This window comes from Phoenix dactylifera, chromosome 1 (genome assembly GCF_051530095.1).
Source record: "Phoenix dactylifera cultivar Ajwa chromosome 1, Ajwa_hap1_PhDact_Kaust_v1.1, whole genome shotgun sequence".
NCBI classification, from domain to species: Eukaryota; Viridiplantae; Streptophyta; class Magnoliopsida; order Arecales; family Arecaceae; genus Phoenix; species Phoenix dactylifera.
In genome coordinates this window covers 19361284-19381420 of record NC_143190.1, presented here as the reverse complement: position 1 = coordinate 19381420, position 20137 = coordinate 19361284, and the positions used below count along the sequence as shown (strand labels likewise).

The 20137-nt window shown below is 41.0% G+C and overlaps 1 non-coding gene across 1 annotated transcript; it reads right to left on the bottom strand.

Moving 5' to 3' along the window:
- Window positions 1–14279: 14279 nt before the first annotated feature.
- LOC120108133 (small nucleolar RNA R71) lies at window positions 14280–14388 on the bottom strand. The gene has a single exon (XR_005509605.3). It is a non-coding gene; the product is annotated as a small nucleolar RNA R71 (small nucleolar RNA).
- Window positions 14389–20137: the final 5749 nt, after the last annotated feature.

Sequence of the window (20137 nt, the reverse complement as noted above, 5' to 3'; positions counted from 1 at the left end):
CCGCGTGCTATCATTAATGATGGGGGAAAACATTTTTGTAATAAAATCTTTAAAGCCCTTATGAGAAAGTACAACATTAATCATAAGGTCAGTACACCATATCATCCACAAATAAGTGGACAAGTCGAAATTTCCAATCGAGAGATCAAGACCATACTTGAAAAAACTGTTAATACATCTTGGAAGGATTAGTCTCTTAGGCTAACAGATGCACTGTGGGCATATCGGACGGCTTACAAAATACCAATTGGAATGTCTCCATATAGAACTGTCTATGGCAAGGCCTGCCATTTACCTGTCGAGTTAGAGCACAAGGCCTATTGGGCGATTAAAAATTTAAATTTCGATCTTGACAAAGCGGGAGCATATAGGAAGCTTCAACTCGATGAGCTTGAAGAAATTAGAAATGATGCTTACGAATGTGCCAAGAAGTACAAAGATCGCATGAAGATCATGCATGATAAAATGATCATTCGTAAGGAATTTCACCAAGGACAAAAAGTCCTTCTATATGATTCTCGATTACATCTATTCTCTGGAAAACTTAAATCTCGCTGGACTGGCCCATACACAGTAGAAAAAGTGCACCTGCGTGGTGTAGTAGTAATATGCAATACCAAGGATGGTAGGTCCTTTCAAGTCAATGGACATCGTTTAAAACCATACCTTGAGTGTCTGGGTCCAGAAGTCGAGGAGACACTTCTGACCGACCTTGTCTATCATGAATGAATTAGAATTGTCTGGCTGAAGACATAAAACTTAGCGCTCGTGGGAGGCAACCCAATATATAGATATTATAAAAAAAAATTAATAAATTACTAACATGCAGGTTTGGAGGATTTTGCCCCAAATTTTCAATTTACCCACTCATATCAGGTAACTTCTCCTCTATCCACTTACTGCTTTAAAATTTTTTTTAACATTGAGGACAATGTTAGATTTAGGTTTGGGGGTATTTTTAAGCATTTGCAATTTTCCTATGAAAAAAAACTAATTTCTTTACAACACACAAGGTATATAAAATCTAAGAGCCCAATGACTAGCAGGAAGTAGTGCAAAGTGAGTTCTTTTTATTAAGTTCCTTTTAGTGAGTTGTAAGCTAATTAGTGCTTTGAATTTCACAACACATCTGGCCTGCATTTTCTAAGGTATAGGTTCGACATTGTGTTGAAAATATGGTAGCAACCTCGAATCCTGATGAACCATCTTTTTCTGATAAAAAAACAAAAAAACAAAAAACTATTTGGTGGATTTAGTCAGGTACATCGAAAAGAGCTACCTATTGTCAAAGGTCAGCGGACTTGTGATAAGGAACCCGAGCATAGGTCCGTAGGGGAGTCTTGATGCTCGACACCTCATGCCAACTGGTGTGAGAATTGTCGACTAATTGTTCGCTACATGGAGGAATCATCACAGGAGTAAAAGTGCACAATATAAACATTTTCATGTTTCTTAAAAAAAGTTAAAAAAAAATCAATTGTATTTTGACCTTAAGAAAGACAATAGTGTGAAAGCCGTCGTTGCAAAAATTCGAGTAAACTGGAATATTACAGATAAAGCCCATGAGGTATTAAAATAAACATCCACAACTCTCAAAATCCTGTAGATAAGATGATTTTGAATCAGTAAATAGGTCTTGTCCGACCAATTATTGGAAATTACTAGCATTAGCGATATTTTGGAGATCCAAAATCTTAGCTGGTGCATGATCCAGACTTCACTGAGCACTCAAGTATAAATAAGTATTACAACTCCCTAACAGAAAACTTAATGACTTCAACTTAAATTGCATAGTAACCTAGAATTTGGGCTACTTAGTAATTAAAACCTTGTGTGCTTTTGAAATTCTTATCAGTTATGTACTTGAAATTAGACTTTCATTTCATAAAACAAATTTTATTTTGGGATTGAAGTTTGTGGGTAACTTCACTGCAAACCCTCACGAGACAACACTCGTCCACTAGTGTAACCTAGGGGTTTAACGGCTTGTTGCACATGCTAAGTACAATCGTAATGCTCTACGAAAGTGAGTATTTATCTTAGTATATTTATATAATAAATAACACTTTTGCACTCTCATTTTATCATTTTCGCACTAAATTGCTAGAGACTGGTAATAAGCTAGTTGGGAGGTATGATGAGAGCACAAAAGTGCAATCATCGTACCATCTTAATTAGTATTATAGTTAAACATTAATGATAAAATTAATTAATTAACGTTGTATTTGTGTTTGAGTGCAAGTAATCCAGGAGACCCAACAACATTAAATTTGAGCTCAGCTCATCCCACTGAGCTAGCTCTCCCGTACCATGCAAGCAACCAGCCGGCACGTCTCAGCCAGCCTTCCGCATCAGGCGTTCGTCCGCGTCCCTACCACGTCCATGCCACGTCCCCGATCGCCTTCCATTCCGGTGCCCATTTCGAACGCAATCCAGGCATCCTCTTCTTCCTCCCACAGTACATCACGGCCGTCCATCTTTCAGATCAAATCAAGCTTCATCCCGTGTGGAAACAGGGAGAAGAAAGGATCCCGCGCCCGTCCACCCACGCGCGTCTCCTCCCTTCCGATTTCAAGCTGTGATCCCAACTCTTCCCGTGATCCCAGCTTCCACCGTGGTCCAGCCTCCCACGCCTCATAGCATCCCGTAATCCCAGCATGGCCCGAAGAAGCAAGCCGTGATAGTTTCCTCCTCTTCTCCCATCGCTGCCAGCTGTCCCGTGCCATGAACGCCCCAATCCGGCACCCAAAGAAGGAAACCCATCATCCAGATCCCAGGCGCCCGTTTCGAACGCAGCCCAGCCATCTCGGAGCCATCACTGCCAGCGCGTTCCCACCTTCCGCTTTCGTGCCAGCACCGCATCCGTGAATGGCGTCCTCCCGTGATCGGCTCCTCGCAGCGCCTCGATCCACGTCTCCTCCTCTTCCAAAGCTTCCGGATTAGCACTCCATCCCAGCCACTCGTGAAGCCCCGTTGATCGCATCTGCCTTCTTCTTCCATCCCGTCGATCCCGCGGCCAGCCCCTCTCCACCGCATTCCGTGATGCAGCAGCGCACGCTCCTCCCAGCGAGTCCGTGATTCCAGCCATCCACGTGCTTGCTGGGGATCTATATAAGGGAGCCATCGGCAAGGGAGGAGGGGGGCGGAGGTGTGGACCAAGAAACAGGGGAAGGAGTTCGGTGGTGGGCCAAAAGAACAGGGAAGAGAAGAGGCTCTGATCAAAAGAAAAACAGAGGAGGAGCTCTATTATGGGGAAGAAAAAAAGAAGAAAAAGAGAGAGAGAGTATTTTATTAAGAGTTTTATTTTGAGAGCATGTTGTTTTGAGGGTTTTAATTTTATTTTAATAGAGAGTTTAATTTATGCTAAAGTTTTAATTTCTGTTGTTTTTAATTTTCGTTCTTCAAATTCTATAATCTTTTTTTTATGCAATACATTAAATTTTTCTTTCATGCAGTCCCTGTTCTAAGTTCACGTTAATTTCTGTTTTTTTTATGCAATCTTTTATTTTTTCTTCTTTGATGCAATATATTTAAATCTTGTTTCATGCAATCTATATTTCAGTCTGCAATTTTCCTAGCATTGTTTTCATCCATTTTATGCCAAAGCTTTTCTTTAATTAGTTCAATATATAAATGCCTTTCGAATTTAAAGACGTGTCTTTTTGTCAATTTCAAGTAAAAAACATTCTCCGGTAAACTAGAGAATCCGTCAACATCTCCAATGTAATGTTTTTTTTTTCTTTCGTTATTCAAAAATCGGTTTTGAATCCGAGTAAATGTTTTAATTTTTATGCAACTCCAATCGCCTTCCTGTGGATCGACCTCTTATGACCAATATTCTTTGAGTAGAAAAGGCAAGAGTAAAATTTATTTAAACTTTGTTTGTCGGTTCTAACAACGATCTGTTTAGCATATTTTTAGGTAAACAGAAATTGGACAACAGCTCCCCCCGCTGAGCGCGCAACTCCTGCCAAGGCCGTCGAGGAATCAGCGGCCCGTGCTCGCCCGACTTCGGGCCCTTCAAAAGTTTGCAAGATCATCCATTTGTGGCACTCGGGACTTGAGCCGGGCAGCGGTCTCGGAGTCCCGAGTTCTTCCCATGCTTCTTTACTGAGCTCTTCAAGACTCAATCTCCCGAGCTCCTCAGGGGTTGAGGATCGCCGTGAGAGGAGGCCCTACTGCCCCGAGTGGTTGGTTCTCGAGGACTACTCGGCCCTCCACAATAGCAAGGTTGCCTGCGAGGTCGTCCGTTGCGCGCAGCTTCCAGCTGACCGAGCCAAGCTCGAAGCCGGTGGGGTCAGCGAATTTATTGAACAAGCCTATTGTTCTGCTGTCCGGATAAGCTTTTCTCATGCTTTCATTTTCAGATCTTTCTAAGTTCTCAAGCTCGGTTAATCTTTATTTTTCTTCCTCATAGCACCTCCATGGGACTGACATGTTAGCCTCCACGGCGGCTGACTACGAAAATCAAGCCTGGAGGAGCCAGCGAGGACAGGAGGTCACGGAGAAGAAGCTTGCCGAGGCCGAGGTCAAGCGGGAGGAATCCACCGCGAGGGCAGAGGCCGCTGAATCCGAGCTCAAGCTCAAGGCTGAGCACCTTAAGGAGGAGGAAGCCTCTTATGCCCTTACCAGGACGACTCTTCGTGCTGCTGAGGCACGCTTGGCCGATGCCCAGTCTGAGCTCGCAGGCCAGAAATACGAGGCGGGGATCCTCCGGCTAAAGGTCGAGCAACTTGAGGCTCGAGAGAAGAAAGCGATGGAACAAGCTCGGAATGCGGTGCAGATTTTTTGCGAGTTAGCCGAGTATCGAGAGGAGCTGGAGGAGGAGGCGGTCGATGGGTTCATCCACGGCTTCGAGGACTTTCGGGCCCAGGTGCCGAGGCTTTGCCCCAAGCTTGACTTCAGCAATCTTCGACCTCATCTACTCAGGGCCGTGGAGGATGATACAAACGAGGCTATTGATGATGACAGCGCACCCGAGAGTCCTGCCCCTGTAGCCGTCGAGGCCGAGACCGAGGTGGCTCCTGAGGTCGCTCGCGAGATCCCATCTGGAGAAGCTTCAGAGGGTGCTCCCGAAGTGACTCCTGAGGTTGCTCCCGAGGCTGCTCCAGCGGACTGCCACGAGGCCGGTGCCGAGGTTGCCACTACTTCCGAGGCAGCCTGAGATTCTGCCATCTTCTTATTCTTTTTTTTTCATTTGTAAATGAGGTCGGCTGTTGCCCAAGGTGACAAGCCAAGAGGGGGCGGGGTGAATTGGTTTCCCTAAATTTTTACTATCTTAATTGAGTCAATTGATGAGTGAGTGAAGTTAAAATAATATACAATGCAAACACACAAGAAGTATAGTGGTTCGGTGCTCTCCTAAGCACCTACATCCACTCCCAAAGCGACCCCTTGGGAATTCACTATAATCCCGCGGATTATAGTTGGATTGTTTTCTGGGCTCACAATCCAAAAACCTTTACACTTTGGTTTTCCGGGATCACCAAAAACCTATGTTGGTTTTACGGGCTCACCAACGAACTTTCACAATTGGTTTTACGGGTTCACCAATAAACCTACACCGTTGGTTTTACGGGCTCACCAACAAACCTTTACAAGATGATTGAAAAGAAGAAAAAGGTTGAAACTCCTAGATGAGCAAATATAACAATTATAAGCTACAAAGAAGAGTTTAGAATATAGTTATCGCTTAATGAGACTTCTCTCTTCTTTGTCAAGATTGCTTCACTCTTCAAGGGTTGATGGAGCTCTTAATGTTCCTTAGAATCTGCTCTACCACTTCCTTTTGACTCTTTGAGTGAAGCATTTGGATGAAGAAAATTAGGGCACTTGTCTTTCTTGTGTAAGCTTTGATATTTTGAAAAAGGATGCTTTCTCTGATGAATAGTATCACTTTAAATAGTTTTTCTCATCCATTGGACTCCCCCTATTGGTTAGATTTCAAAAACTAGCCGTTACTTGCTGTTGGGAGGACAAAAAGTACTTCTGCAGAACTAGCCGTTATGCTTCTGCCCGTGCTGGGGTCGACCCAACCTTTTCTGGGATCGACTCAAACCACTGTTCATCAGACCTGGGGTTGACTCAACTTTCACTGGGGTCGACCCAACTTTCACTGGGGTCGACTTCTGCTACAATGGGGTCGACCCTCTCAGGAAACACAGAACCTTATATTTCAGCCGTTTTTCACTGGGGTTGACTCAACACTTTTTGGGGTCGACTCAAGATTCAGTGGGGTTGACTCAAGTTCCATTGGGGTCGACCCTCTCAGGGATTCCAGAGAGACATCTTTGAACGACACAGCCTTGGGGTCGACTTATGTTCAGTTAGGGTCGACTCCATTGGGGTCGACTCAAGCATTCCTGGGGTCGACTCAATCTGGGGTCGACTCAAGGAAGGTTGGGGTCGGCCCTCTCAGTAAATTTCAGAGACTTATTTTTTTGAGGCTTGAAGATTGGGTCGACTCAAGCAAACTTGGGGTCGACTCAACTACTGTTCATCCGTGCCATTTTTGCAGAAGTGTGCCTGATGGTTCCATGATGTGCCGGGGTTAACTCCACCAATCTTGGGGTCGACTCATTCCATACTTTACTGCAGCTTAAGGTTAGATTCATCCATATAATCAATGAAATATACCTCAAGCAATTTTGAATGTATGCCATGGTGGTGCTACATACTCTTAACAATGAAGATTACTATTGTCCCCTTAAGAGTACGTTTCACTTGAAACTTTGCCGAATTGGAATTTAGAATTCACTATCCCTTTTCTATCGCAAATTTTATCTCATTATTAATCATTGAAATACATCTTGATCTTATTCTTCTAATGTACCGAGAGTGACGAACTTAGTAATGATGTATCATATTACCTTGTAATATTTAATAGATATTCCCTCAATGGTTGTGTTAATCATCAAAATACCACTATCATCCTCAATCTCCTCCTTTTTGATGATTACAAAATATTGAGTATGAGCAGATTGATACTTAACTTAAAATCAGTTTTAAAAGAGCTCAATGTGCTGAATTTCAGCTTTTCAAATTTGAGAGTGAAGTCTCTCCCTTTTTTATCCAAATATTGCCAATTTGAACTTTTGATTTTCTTCCCCTTTCTTTTATATTTGGTTAAAGATGAAACTTCAAAAATTTGAGATAAAGTAAGAGTTTCAGATTATGTATCGAGGTATGAGAGGTATGTGCCAAATTCTCAAATTTGATTGAAAGTTTAGACTTTAACATTTTCATTGTTACATATCGCTCCTCCTTAAGTGTATATTATCTCCTATTATATTTTTCAACCTTGTTTGTCAACTTTCAGATTATGTATCGAGTATGAGAGGTATGCCAAATTCTGAAATTTGATTGAAAGTTTAGACTTTAACATTTTCATTGTTACATATCGCTCCCCCTTAAGTGTATATTATCTTCTATTATATTTTTCAACCTTGTTTGTCAACTTATTGCAACTTCTTTCTTTCCTTGCTTCTCCCTCTTTTTGTTATCATCAAATAGGTGCATGACAATAGATAAGTAGACGCAGTAAATAATAAACAGTCAAGTTTTATTGATCAATATGGAACATTGTAGTACATTAACGCCAAAAATACAATGTTCTTCAATCAAAGTGCAAAGTACATGAACAACATAAAATACATATGAGAACTAGATAAATTTTAGGCACTAATCATAATGCTAACATCAGCCTAGGGGGTATCTAATGGCTGTGATCTAGTCCTCATCCTCCTAGCATAACTGGCGAGGGGAGGTCGAGCCTGATGGGACTAAGTCTGGCGTGGACCTCGCTGAGCTGGATGACTCTGTGCCGAAACCTCCGACTCAGCTGCTCGGGGTACAGATGGACCATGAGCCTCTCTCTCTCTCCGTAATGCTCCCACCTCCTCTCTGAGGTCGCTAAGCTCAGCAGTCATAATGTCCATCCTGTTCGTCAATCCATCAGAGAGAGTCCTCACCTGAGCTGACACAAGCTCAGTCATCCTACACCAAAAATCCTCTGTGCACCCTGTGGCTACGGATGATGATGGGTCAGCCTCTGTAGGTGCCGTAGGATGATCCTCAGGAACCTCAGCCTCAGGAATGGGGTCTGCAACCTCTAGTGCATCACCCTCTGGTGCACGTATCCCTGCTCCTCCACGCACCCACTGCCCGTTCACCTTCTCATAATCCATGCGAACTAGGGACCGTGCAGTGTAAGTGTCAGTAAATAATAGATGCCTGGAGATCTCTCTTTCCACAGATATATCATGCTGTCGGAAGACCAGGGTGAGTATCATACCATAGGGCAGGGAGACTCTTGACTTACTTATAGCCTCTCTCATCTGCCTGATCATCATAGCTGGGAGGTTCAGGGGAATGCCCTGAATAACGTGCTCCATAATGACCAAATCTCTCTCAGATATATGATCAAATCTTTCACTTTTCGGAAACAAAATCCGACCTATGAAGCTGTGCAACAACCCCATCTCAGCTGATAGGGAGCTCGCTATCACATTCTCAGAATAGTCGAAATCATCGTTCTCAAAGATCAACTGTAGAGCTCTCAACTTACTTTTAGGCCTTTCTGGAGTTGCACCTTCGCAGGGGAGATGAAGCACTTTCTTCTGAAATCCTAACCCTTACTCCTCGGACTTCAGACACAAGCCCTCCCATTCCAACTTTTAGGAAGGCATAGAACTCACGAACCAAGCCCGGGTATGTCACCAAATCTAGGAAGCAAAGATACTCCCATCCCTGCCTTCGGATCCAATCTCCCAATCGGAATCCTTCTTGATCCATAAATTCGGAGTGGATCCTTCTTCCCATGGTAACCGGTCTTTCCTCATATTTTGCAAGTTGAACTGAAGGGGAGGGAGAAGGAGGAGGCTCTACACATGTCTCATCTTGTGGAGGCACTGTAGAAGACTCTCTAGCATATCTATCTACAAGGGTTGGCCGTGAAACTCTCCCGGATCTCTTAACAACGGCTCGCTTGGGTCCCTTTGTCACCAAATCCTTCCTTAGGTCTTGATCTAACGGCGTAGAGAAGCAATCTAGCACTGTTTGGAGATGATTGGAAGGGATTAAAAAGTGGAAAATAGGGTTTTAGGAAGAGGACAAGATGAAACAGTGCCCTAACATAGCTCACGGGTCCCTCTTTTAAAAACAGGATCCCGCCGTTGGGTCGACCCCAGATTTTCTTGGGTCAGCTCAACGTGGGGTCGACCCCATTCTGGCTCGGGTCGGCCCCAGTTCAGAAAATTTTCTTTCTCTTCCATTCCTTTTAAAAATTCTTCCTTTCCTCCAATCCTTACAAATTCTTTATGGGACAATGATACATGAGTAAGGAATCTATAGATGACTAGTTTGACTAATGTTTCATGGGTTTTTCGAAATAGGAGGAGAGTATCATGAGACAACTTGCTCCTTTTTATATATCCTCAATCAAAAGGATCACATATGCCTAATTTCCTCCTAAGCATGCAAAATCTATCTTCACTTAAAGGTTTTGTGAATATGTCAGCTAATTGTTTCTCAGTACATACATACTCAATATATATGTTCCCATTTTGCACATGATCTCTAATAAAATGATATCTTATTTCAATGTGTTTGGCTTTAGAGTGCTGAACCGAATTTTTAGTAAGGTTAATGGCTCTAGTGTTATCACACTTTATAGGAATGTTGTCAAGTTTAATTCCATAGTCCTCTAGTTGTTGCTTGAGCCATAGTACTTGAGCACAGCAACTCCCGGCAGCTATATATTCGGTCTCAGCCATTGACAATGCTACCGAATTCTGCTTTTTGTTAAACCATGATACTAAGTTATTCCCTAAAAATTGACATGTTCCACTAGTGCTCTTCCTATCTAATTTGCAACCAGCAAAATTTGCATAAGAATATGCAAGTAAATCTAGATAGGAGTCTCTAGAGTACCATAAACCTATGTTTGTGGTTGCTCTCAAATATCGAAGGATTCTTTTGACAGCACTTAGATGTGACTCCTTAGGATCTGATTGGTATCTAGCACATATTCCCACACTAAACACTATGTCTGGCCTACTAGCAGTAAGGTAAAGCAAAGATCCAATTAAGCCTCTATAAAGCTTTATATCTATACTTTTTTCTTTTTCATCTTTGTCTAGCTTACTAGTGGGATTCATTGGGGTGCCTATTCCCTTGTGATTTTCATTTTCAAACTTCTTTAATATTTTTTTTGTGTACTTAGTTTGATGAATGAAGATACCTTCCTTAGTTTGCTTGATTTGTAATCCGAGAAAAAAATTTAGTTCTCCCATCATACTCATCTCGAACTCTTCTTGCATTAATTTAGCAAACTCTTTGCAAAGATTATCATTAGTGGCACCAAAAATTATGTCATCTATGTATATTTGAACTACTAGCAGATTTCTGTCTTTTCTTTTGAGAAAAAGTGTTTTATCTACATTTCCTCTACTGAAATCATTATTCAGTAGAAATTTGCTTAGTCGATCATACCAAGCCCTAGGTGCTTGTTTCAATCCATATAATGCCTTATGTAATCTAAACACATGATTTGGCAATTTATGATTCTCAAAACCAGGAGGTTGCTCTACATATACTTCTTCCTCTATAAAATCGTTTAAGAAGGCACTTTTTACATCCATTTGATACAATGTGAAATCCATGAAGCATGCAAAAGTTAGAAGTAATCTAATAGCTTCTAATCTGGCCACGGGAGCAAATGTTTCCTCAAAATCTATCCCTTCTTCTTGATTGTATCCCTTAGCTACAAGTCTAGCTTTATTTCTTATAACTATCCCATTTTCATCTAATTTATTTCTAAAGATCCATTTTGTTCCAATTACAGAGTTATGCTTTGGTCTCTCAGTTAATGTCTATTGATGAGAGCACAAAAGTGCGATCTAAGTACCAATTAACTTAGCCTAATGCTAGCAAAATAATGATAAATAATAGATGTTAACATTTGCATGATTAATATTTTATCCTTAGCACTTAATATAATTTTTAACATGATTTTATATAAATTTATCTAAAAAGGATGCATCCTCCCAACTGCAGAACAGAGTCTATGACTCTTCTTCCGCGCACCCAAGCGACTCCCCAAATTCCGCAATGTAACTCAAGCTTCCAGCCGTCCGTGAACCAGGATCTGTGATCTGATCTCCCGCACCCAATCCTAGCATCCTGATTCCATCCGCACTAGTGATCAGCTCCCTTCCCGTCTTGACCGCGATCACCTCCCAAGCATCCGCGGAGCACCCGTATCAAGCCTCCAGATCTCGTGCGAGCCTCTCGTGAAGCGTCGCACCGGGCAATCTTCTCCAGTGATCCTCACGCGCAGCCCCAGCGTCCGCCTCCTCCATTCACGCGTCCAGCTCTCAGCGTGATTCTCCCGTGTTCATGATCCCAGCATCTGTGGCGATCCTCCATCGCGTCCATTCTCAGCATCGGATCCAGCCGTGATCGCCTCCCAAGCATCTGCCTCCTCCACAGCCGTCTGCGAAGCATCCGTGATCAACGCCCTCTTCTTCCGCCAGCGTTCATGCACCTCCCAGCTTCCACCATCTCCCAGCCGTAATCCATGGCGTCTGTCCGCTTCACCTCCCAGCCGAGATCAGCGCCCGATTCTTCCTCCCTTCCAGCCGTTCGTGAGCTTCTACCCATCCATCTGCCGCGTCTGCATCCCAGAACACCACCAGCAACCCGTGAAGCGTCGCAACATTCGCGCATCGTCCGCACCAGCATCAGCCCAGCCGTCCGCAACGCACGATCCTTGCCGTCCGCTCATCCCCACGCGCGATCAGTGGAATCATCGATTCCATGGGCTCTGGGGATCTATATGAGGAGACCTCTGATCCGAAGGGGGGTATCGAAGAAGAAGAATAGGGGGGCGTCGGGCTGCTGCAGAGTTTTCAAACGAAAACAAAAGAGAAAGGGAAACAGGGGATGCCCTGTTTCCAAAAAGAAAAAGAAAAAACGAATAGAGAGAGGAGTAACAGGGGAGGGTCTTTGATGTTGATGGCTGGCTAATCCTTTAGGTGAAGGGTGATGGAGGAACCCTTGATGTATTGCTATCTTTGAAGTAAATTCTAAACCTTTATTCTAATTGTTTTATATCCCTTGGGATTCTTGCTTATTTATTTATTGGATAAGATCTTGTATGGTTTATATATATGTTGATGCATAGATTATTTCAATGCTTGATTTGTCGTAGACGTAACCGGCATGATAAATACTTGGATGTTAAATTCATGTTCTCAGATTGTATACTCCATGATTAGAACAACTCTATCATATTAATCCTTAATCAAGAATCGCCGAGTTTATATATTGAAAGCAATATTGTCAAGGAGGATTCCGGATCCCTAGCCTTCTATATATTATTGATCTTTGTTTAGTTATCTATTAATCCTCTGCTTTTAATTTTTGAAAATCAACTGAAAATTACATCTAGAAATTACGCTAATAATCTATAGATCGTTCCCTGAGGAATCGACCTCGGACTTCCGAGTTATATTACTTGTGCGATTCTCCTGCACTTGGAAGAGCAGTTTTATTTTTGTACCAAGTTTTTGGCGCCATTGCCGGGGAACGGCTGAGTTATTAGTATAATTTTAGATTTAATTTTTACCTTAGTAGTTAGTATTTTTCTTTTGAAAAAAAAAAATTGCAACTTTACTACTATTTTTAATTCCCTATACAGTTTGCATCAAACTCTGATATCATAGAAATTAGCCGTCTGATTTGACTCAAATTTGGTCAACTAGTGCAAGACACATTGTTAGATAATCTGAACGGTCTGATTGACATTCTGACATTTGTAAGACCATCAGATTAATACGAAACCTTGCTGCTTTCTACTTTAAATTTTCTGCATTTATTTTTTTTAGAATCAGAATTTTATCGTTATCATATCTCATTAACCCTTGTTGCTAATTGAAAATTTAAGAAAAAAAAACTTTAAGAAAAGATCAAGGGTGATTATTCAAAACTAAAAAAAAGAAAAAAAAAAAACCTAAAATTTCAAATTTCAAATTTCAAATTTCAGAATTCAAATTTCAAACGTCAACTCATAAAATTTTTTAAAAAAAATAATTAATTTGCTTGATCACCTATTCAATGAAATTTAATGTCATGTCATAAAACATTAAAAAAAAAATCTCTTGATTGTTGCATATAGTATAAGGCATCAGCATAAAATATTCTAAGGGCTGAACCCATTTAAAAAGATAAGGTCGGGATTTCATCACTCGTCCTTAGCCCAAAAATCACCCCAGTGCATAAATATCCTAAGCTTAACTAAAATCAACTAGACGTTGGCCCCTAAGGACATTCGAGCTCAAAAGGACGAAGACCACCGAAAGTTGCACCAATTTCGCTCCGTGGCTTAGTTGATGTCTAGGCAAGCTTTGTCCCTATAAGGGAGACAGTTCATCTGTTCGAGGCAAGTGGGTTTTAAGTGGGACCTTTGCGAACGCATCGTGACCCCTCCACTTACCTGGGAGCTTACCTGGTCAACTCGGTTCATTAGACCGGATTGGAGGCTTAGGTGTCCTCTTCAAACTAGTTAGGAGCTGTCTAGAAATTTAAGAAAAACATTAGAAATTGAGGTGTAATGTTTTGTTGCATGTTTGATTGTGAATAAAATTTTTGTTTTAGGATATCGTTTTAGGGTAACTTTAGTTGGTACTTATATTTATTTTTTATTTTCTTTTATTTTTTTTTAAAAAAAAAGAAAAAAAAAAAGAGGGAAATATTTTGCATGCTAAAGTGGAATAGGGACGACACCGGTCGATTAAGTCGTACAACTTTAGATCATCCCTTAGGACATACCCCTGAAATTCCTTCGCAGTATCTCACACCTTGTGAGATGGCTGATTTAAATGAAGATGCGGGGAGTCACCACAATCGAGAACGAGAACCCCATGTTATGACTCTAAGACAATACCTACAACCGGCTAGGACTAGTCAGCCTTCATGCATAATTTTTCCTGATAATGTAGGACATTTTGACATCAAACCCGGGGTAATCCAATTGCTGCCCAAGTTCCACGGGTTAGAGTCCGAGAGTCCGTATCTTCATTTAAAGGATTTTGAAGAATTGAGCATTACATTTAGAGTGCCAAATGTCACCGAGGATGTCCTCAAGTTGACATTGTTTCCTTTCCCTCTAAAGGATAAGGCCAAAACATGGCTAAACTCTTTGCGACCTAGATCAATAAGAAATTGGCAAGATATGCAGAGAGAATTTTTAAAGAAGTTCTTCCCCACACAAAGGACTAACTTTTTGAAAAGACATATCAGCAATTTCCAACAAAAAGATAATGAAACATTTTATGAATGTTGGGAAAGATTTAAAGATCTTCTTCTCTCATGCCCTCATCACGGATTCGAAACTTGGAGAACCATTAGCTTCTTTTATGAAGGTTTATCTTCACAGTTGAAACAATTTGTAGAGACCATGTGCAATGGTAGATTTTTAGAAAAACAACCTGATGAGGCATGGGAGTATTTGGATTCCCTTGCTGAGACTGCCCAACTTTGGGATAACGGGGATAGAAACAACAAGTCTTTGCCTAAGCCTACTAGCTCTGTACATCGAGGCCTATACAACCTGAGAACTGAGGATGATCTTCACGCTAAAATGGCAGCTCTCACTAGGAAGGTAGAAGAAATTGAGCTTAGGAAGGTTGAGCCTGTCAAGACTATAGAGCTTAGAAACGAGTATTGTGGTATCTGCGATATGTCGGGTCATACTACTACAGATTGTCCCACCATACCGGCATTCAAAGAAGTCTTGCACGATCAAGCAAATGCTATGAACTCCTACCAAAAGCCTTATAACGATCCATACTCGAATACCTATAACCCTGGTTGGAAGAATCATCCAAACTTTAGGTGGAGAAACGATCATCCTCAACAGTCACACCATTCAGCTCCTCCACCTGCACATCCTACTTATGCACCATCACCTTCTCAAAAGCCAAATATCGAGGATACCTTGCAATCCATACAAACTTTTCTACAAGGTCAAGCTAATATCAATGCTCAAAATACTCGAAATTTTGAAGACATAAGGAACCAATTGTCAATGTTGACTACCGTCCTAAGTACCCAAGAGAAGGGTAAGCTTCCAGCTCAACCCCAACCTAACCCATAAGTGCACGGTAGTAATAATATGGCTCCCTCTAGTTTGCATACAGAACATGCAAAAAGCATCATGACTTTGCGTAATGGGAAAGTCATTGATCAAACCGTCCCATTGAGACCGCAGGTCACTTCTAATTCTGATGCTCCCAAAGTTGATGAAAGGGACAAAGAAGAAGTTGAGGTCCCAACTTCTACTAAGAAAGTTGAATGTCCTTTTCCTCCACCTTTTCCACAACGGTTAAAGCCGTTGCAAAAGCTCGAACCTAATTCTGAAATTCTTGAACTTTTTAAACAAGTAAAGATCAACATACCTCTTCTTGATGCAATCAAACAAGTACCCTCATATGCCAAATTTTTGAAGGACTTGTGTACTGTCAAACGCCGATTAAATGTTAAGAAGAAGGCATTTTTAACTAAAAATGTGAGTGCTATTTTGCAGCACAACATTCTCCCTAAATATAAAGATCCAGGTTGCCCAACCATCTTATGCATCATAGGTGACTTTAGGATAGAGCGAGCATTGTTAGATTTAGGGGCGAGTGTGAATTTATTGCCATATTCTGTATATGAGCAACTTGGTTTAGGTGAGTTGAAGCCAACCTCCGTCACTTTGCAATTAGCTGACAGGTCAGTTAAAATTCCAAGGAGGATTATCGAGGATGTATTAGTCCAAGTAGACAAGTTCTACTTTTCTGTCGATTTTATTGTATTGGACACACATCCGGCTTCGAACTCACAGTCTCAGATTCCGGTCATTTTAGGACGTCCATTCCTTGCAACTTCTAATGCATTGATTAATTGTAGGAATGGCGTCATGAAGCTTTCTTTCGGTAATATGACCTTAGAACTGAACATTTTTAATGTGTGCAAACAACCCAATGATTCCGAAGAGAGTAAAGAGGTTGATTGGGTTGAAACCATCGCAGAAGATTATTTGTTAGTTAAAGCAATTAACGACCCATTCAATGATAGCTTAATTGATTGGTGTCCTAATGGAACCAATGGTAATAATTTGTCAGTCACACCTATTGTGGATAATCTAGATATCAAGATGGTCAATGGGTGGAGACCAAAAGAAGGAGAATTTGAGAGATTGTCGCCTCGAGAGGTGAAAATAGAACCATCCCATGAGCAAGCACCCAAGCTCGAATTGAAACCCTTACCAAAGGAACTTAAGTATGCTTTTCTTGGACCCGAAGATACTTTTCCTGTAATCATCTCGTCTGGACTTGATCATAACCAAGAAGGAAAATTAATTGATGTTTTAAAGAATCATAAAGGAGCCTTAGGGTGGTCTATTGCCGATTTGAAGGGAATTAGCCCCTTAATTTGCACGCACCGGATATATTTGGAGGACAATGCCAAAACCACAAGGCAAATGCAACGAAGGTTAAATCCTACAATGAGAGATGTGGTTAAGGCAGAAGTCCTCAAGTTGCTTGATGTGGGTATTATTTACCCAATTTCCGACAGCAAGTGGGTAAGCCCTACTCAAGTCGTTCCTAAGAAATCGGGTTTGACGGTAGTAGAAAATGAACAAGGTGAACTAGTTCCAACTCGTGTCCCGACGAGTTGGCGCATGTGTGTTGACTACCGAAAGCTGAATTTGGTCACACGAAAGGATCACTTTCCTCTACCCTTCCTAGACCAAGTGTTGGAGAGAGTTGCAGGGCATGATTTCTATTGTTTTCTCGATGGCTATTCGGGATATTATCAAATTGAAATTTCACCAGAAGATCAAGAGAAGACTACCTTCACTTATCCTTTTGGCACATTTGCTTTCCGAGGAATGCCATTCGGGTTGTGTAATGCACCTACAACATTCCAAAGATGCATGCTCAGCATCTTTGAAGACATGAACGAGAAATTTTTGGAAGTGTTCATGGACGACTTCTCCATTTTTGGCGACACATTTGATGATTGCCTGTCACATTTACAAGCTGTCTTAGCTCGATGTATGGAAAAGAATTTGATACTGAATTGGGAGAAATGCCACTTCATGGTGCCAAAGGGAATTGTCTTAGGACATATTGTTTCATCGAAGGGCATGGAAGTAGATAGAGCTAAGACTGATTTAATTGCTAAGCTACCTGCACCCAAGACGGTTAGAGATGTTAGATCATTTTTGGGTCACGCCGGATTTTATAGGAGATTCATCAAGGACTTTAGTGTCATATCTCGACCATTATGTAATCTCCTATCCCTTGATACACCGTTCAATTGGACTAAAACCTGTCAGGAGGCATTCGAAAAGTTGAAGTCTATGCTTAGCACTGCACCCATCGTGCGACCACCCGATTGGTCATTACCTTTTGAGATTATGTGCGACGCTAGCGACTGTGCAATAGGAGCTGTCCTAGGACAACGCAAGGATAATAAGCCATATGTCATTTACTATGCAAGCAAAACCTTAAACGATGCTCAAATGAATTACACTACCACCGAGAAGGAATTGCTTGCAGTAGTATTTGCCTTAGATAAATTTCGCTCTTATATCCTTGGTGCTCCTATTGTTATCTTCACGGACCATGCGGCACTAAAATATTTGTTGGATAAGAAAGAGGCCAAACCATGCTTAATACGATGGATACTTCTACTCCAAGAATTTGACATCACTATTAAAGATAAAAAGGGAGTAGAGAATGTGGTTGCGGACTATTTATCACGGCTAGTTTTTCATGATTCAGTGCCACAATTTCCCATCAAGGACTCATTCCCTGAAAAGCAGTTATTTGCACTTTCTAGTATGCCATGGTATGCAGATATTGTAAATTTTCTTGTTACAAGCCAGATGCCAGAACATTGGGGGTCGACAGATAGAAAAATTTTCTTGCGCGAAGTAAAGAATTATTACTATGACGAACCCTATTTATTTAAATATTGCAACGATCAAATCTTTAGACGATGCATACCGGATCATGATATACAAAGCGTACTCTCTTTCTGCCATACTGATGCTTGTGGTGGACACTTTGCTTCTAAGAAAACTGCCGCAAAGGTCTTGCAATGTGGTTTCTATTGGCCTACTATGTTCAAAGATGCCCACGAGTTCTGCAGGACATGTGATCCATGTCAACGTATTGGAAGTCTAACTCGTAGGCAAATGATGCCTCTTCAACCCATTACTATTATCGAAATTTTCAATTATTGGGGCATCGATTTTATGGGGCCATTCCCACCGTCTTTTGGATATGAATACATTTTAGTTGGTGTCGAGTATGTGTCCAAATGGGTAGAAGCTGTCGCTTGTAGGACCAACGATCACAAACCTATCCTGAAGTTTTTAAAAGAAAATATTTTTTCACGATTTGGGATGCCTAAGGTCATAATTAGTGATGGTGGAAAACACTTTTGTAATAAGCCTTTTGAGACATTATTAAAAAAGTATGGTGTCACCCACAGAGTTGCTACCCCATATCACCCGCAAACTAGTGGCCAAATAGAATTAGCCAATAGGAAAATCAAGCATATTTTAGAAAAAACGGTAAATCCATCACGAAAAGATTGGTCCTTAAAACTATCAGATGCATTATGGGCCTATCGGACTGCATTCAAAACCATTCTTGGCATGTCTCCCTACCGGCTAGTCTACGGAAAAGCGTGTCATTTGCCCGTAGAAATAGAACATAAATCGTATTGGGCAATTAGAAAATTAAATTTTGATTTACAAGATGCCGGTCTAGCTAGAAAATTGCAATTAAACGAGCTTAATGAGATTCGCAGAGATGCTTATGACAATGCTAAAATTTGCAAAGAACGAATGAAGATCTTATATGATAAATCAATTTTAAAAAAATCTTTTGAACCTTTGCAAAAAGTTCTTTTATATGATTTCCGCTTACATCTGTTTCCTGGTAAGTTGCGATCGAGATGGACAGGTCCTTACATTATAAAAACTGTTTTTCCACATGGGGCGGTTGAGATTGAGAATCCACAGGATGGTAAAATTTTTAAGGTAAATGGACACAGGTTAAAACCTTTTCTTGAGAATTTTGCAGATGAAGAAGACTCCTTTTTCTTGGGGGAGCCTTCTTATGACTGAGCATGAAGGCAAAGGTACGTGTATATTAGTTAGGATTATTTTTCTAGTTTTGTAGATTTTATTTTCTCGATATCAACAGCTCAAGGTATTCCTCTTCTCTTCAATATTATTTTCTCTACTATCTTTCATTATAGCTTTCTTGTATCTATTACATTGAGGACAATGCAATATTTAAGTTGGGGGGAGGGAAGTATTTTGATTAAAAAAAAAAAAAATTTCTAAGCAAATGCACATGTATTTTCATATTGAGTTTGTGCAACTATTAAGGCAAGGAATACATGCGTATTATGACTGATCAGAGACCTATTATTAGATCCCCGCACATGTATTTAATGATTATAGGAAGGCCTCACGAGTTCACATTTGTTTAATGCATTTTTATTAAGCCATATCTATAAAAGAAGTACGAGTATCCTTGTCCGTACTAAAAGGTTCTTGATTTGGTTTTCACATAAAGATAGAGATTGAATACCCCGGCTAGATCATATAAGTACTTTATGTTCCGACCTTGGTTGACCTATAGTCACGTTGCAGCCACATTATGTGGTCTAGTTTACCTTCTCTATTTTGAAAATAAATAAATAAATAAATAATAATAATAATAAAATGAGGAGATGACAAGTCTAACCTCGTGGCGTAGTCTGGTTCGAGTAATTAAGCCCGAGGGGTGTTTCACCTAATGCCTTGAGCCAACTGGATCAGGAGTCATTGGCCGAAAACTCGCTACATGGACCTTGCTAGAGCCTAAGGGGGTTGGACTATTGTAATCACCATATTAAAAAAAAAAAAAAAACAAAGAAGCATGAATAGGGTTGGTCGGGCTGAACCCAGTGATATGTGGTAATGGCTGGTTTGACTCCATTGTATTGGACCTTTGTGTACTTTGGATATTTAGTTGGGATTGATAGCTCCTTTTTATGCGAACCATTCTTGACAATTTTAGACAAC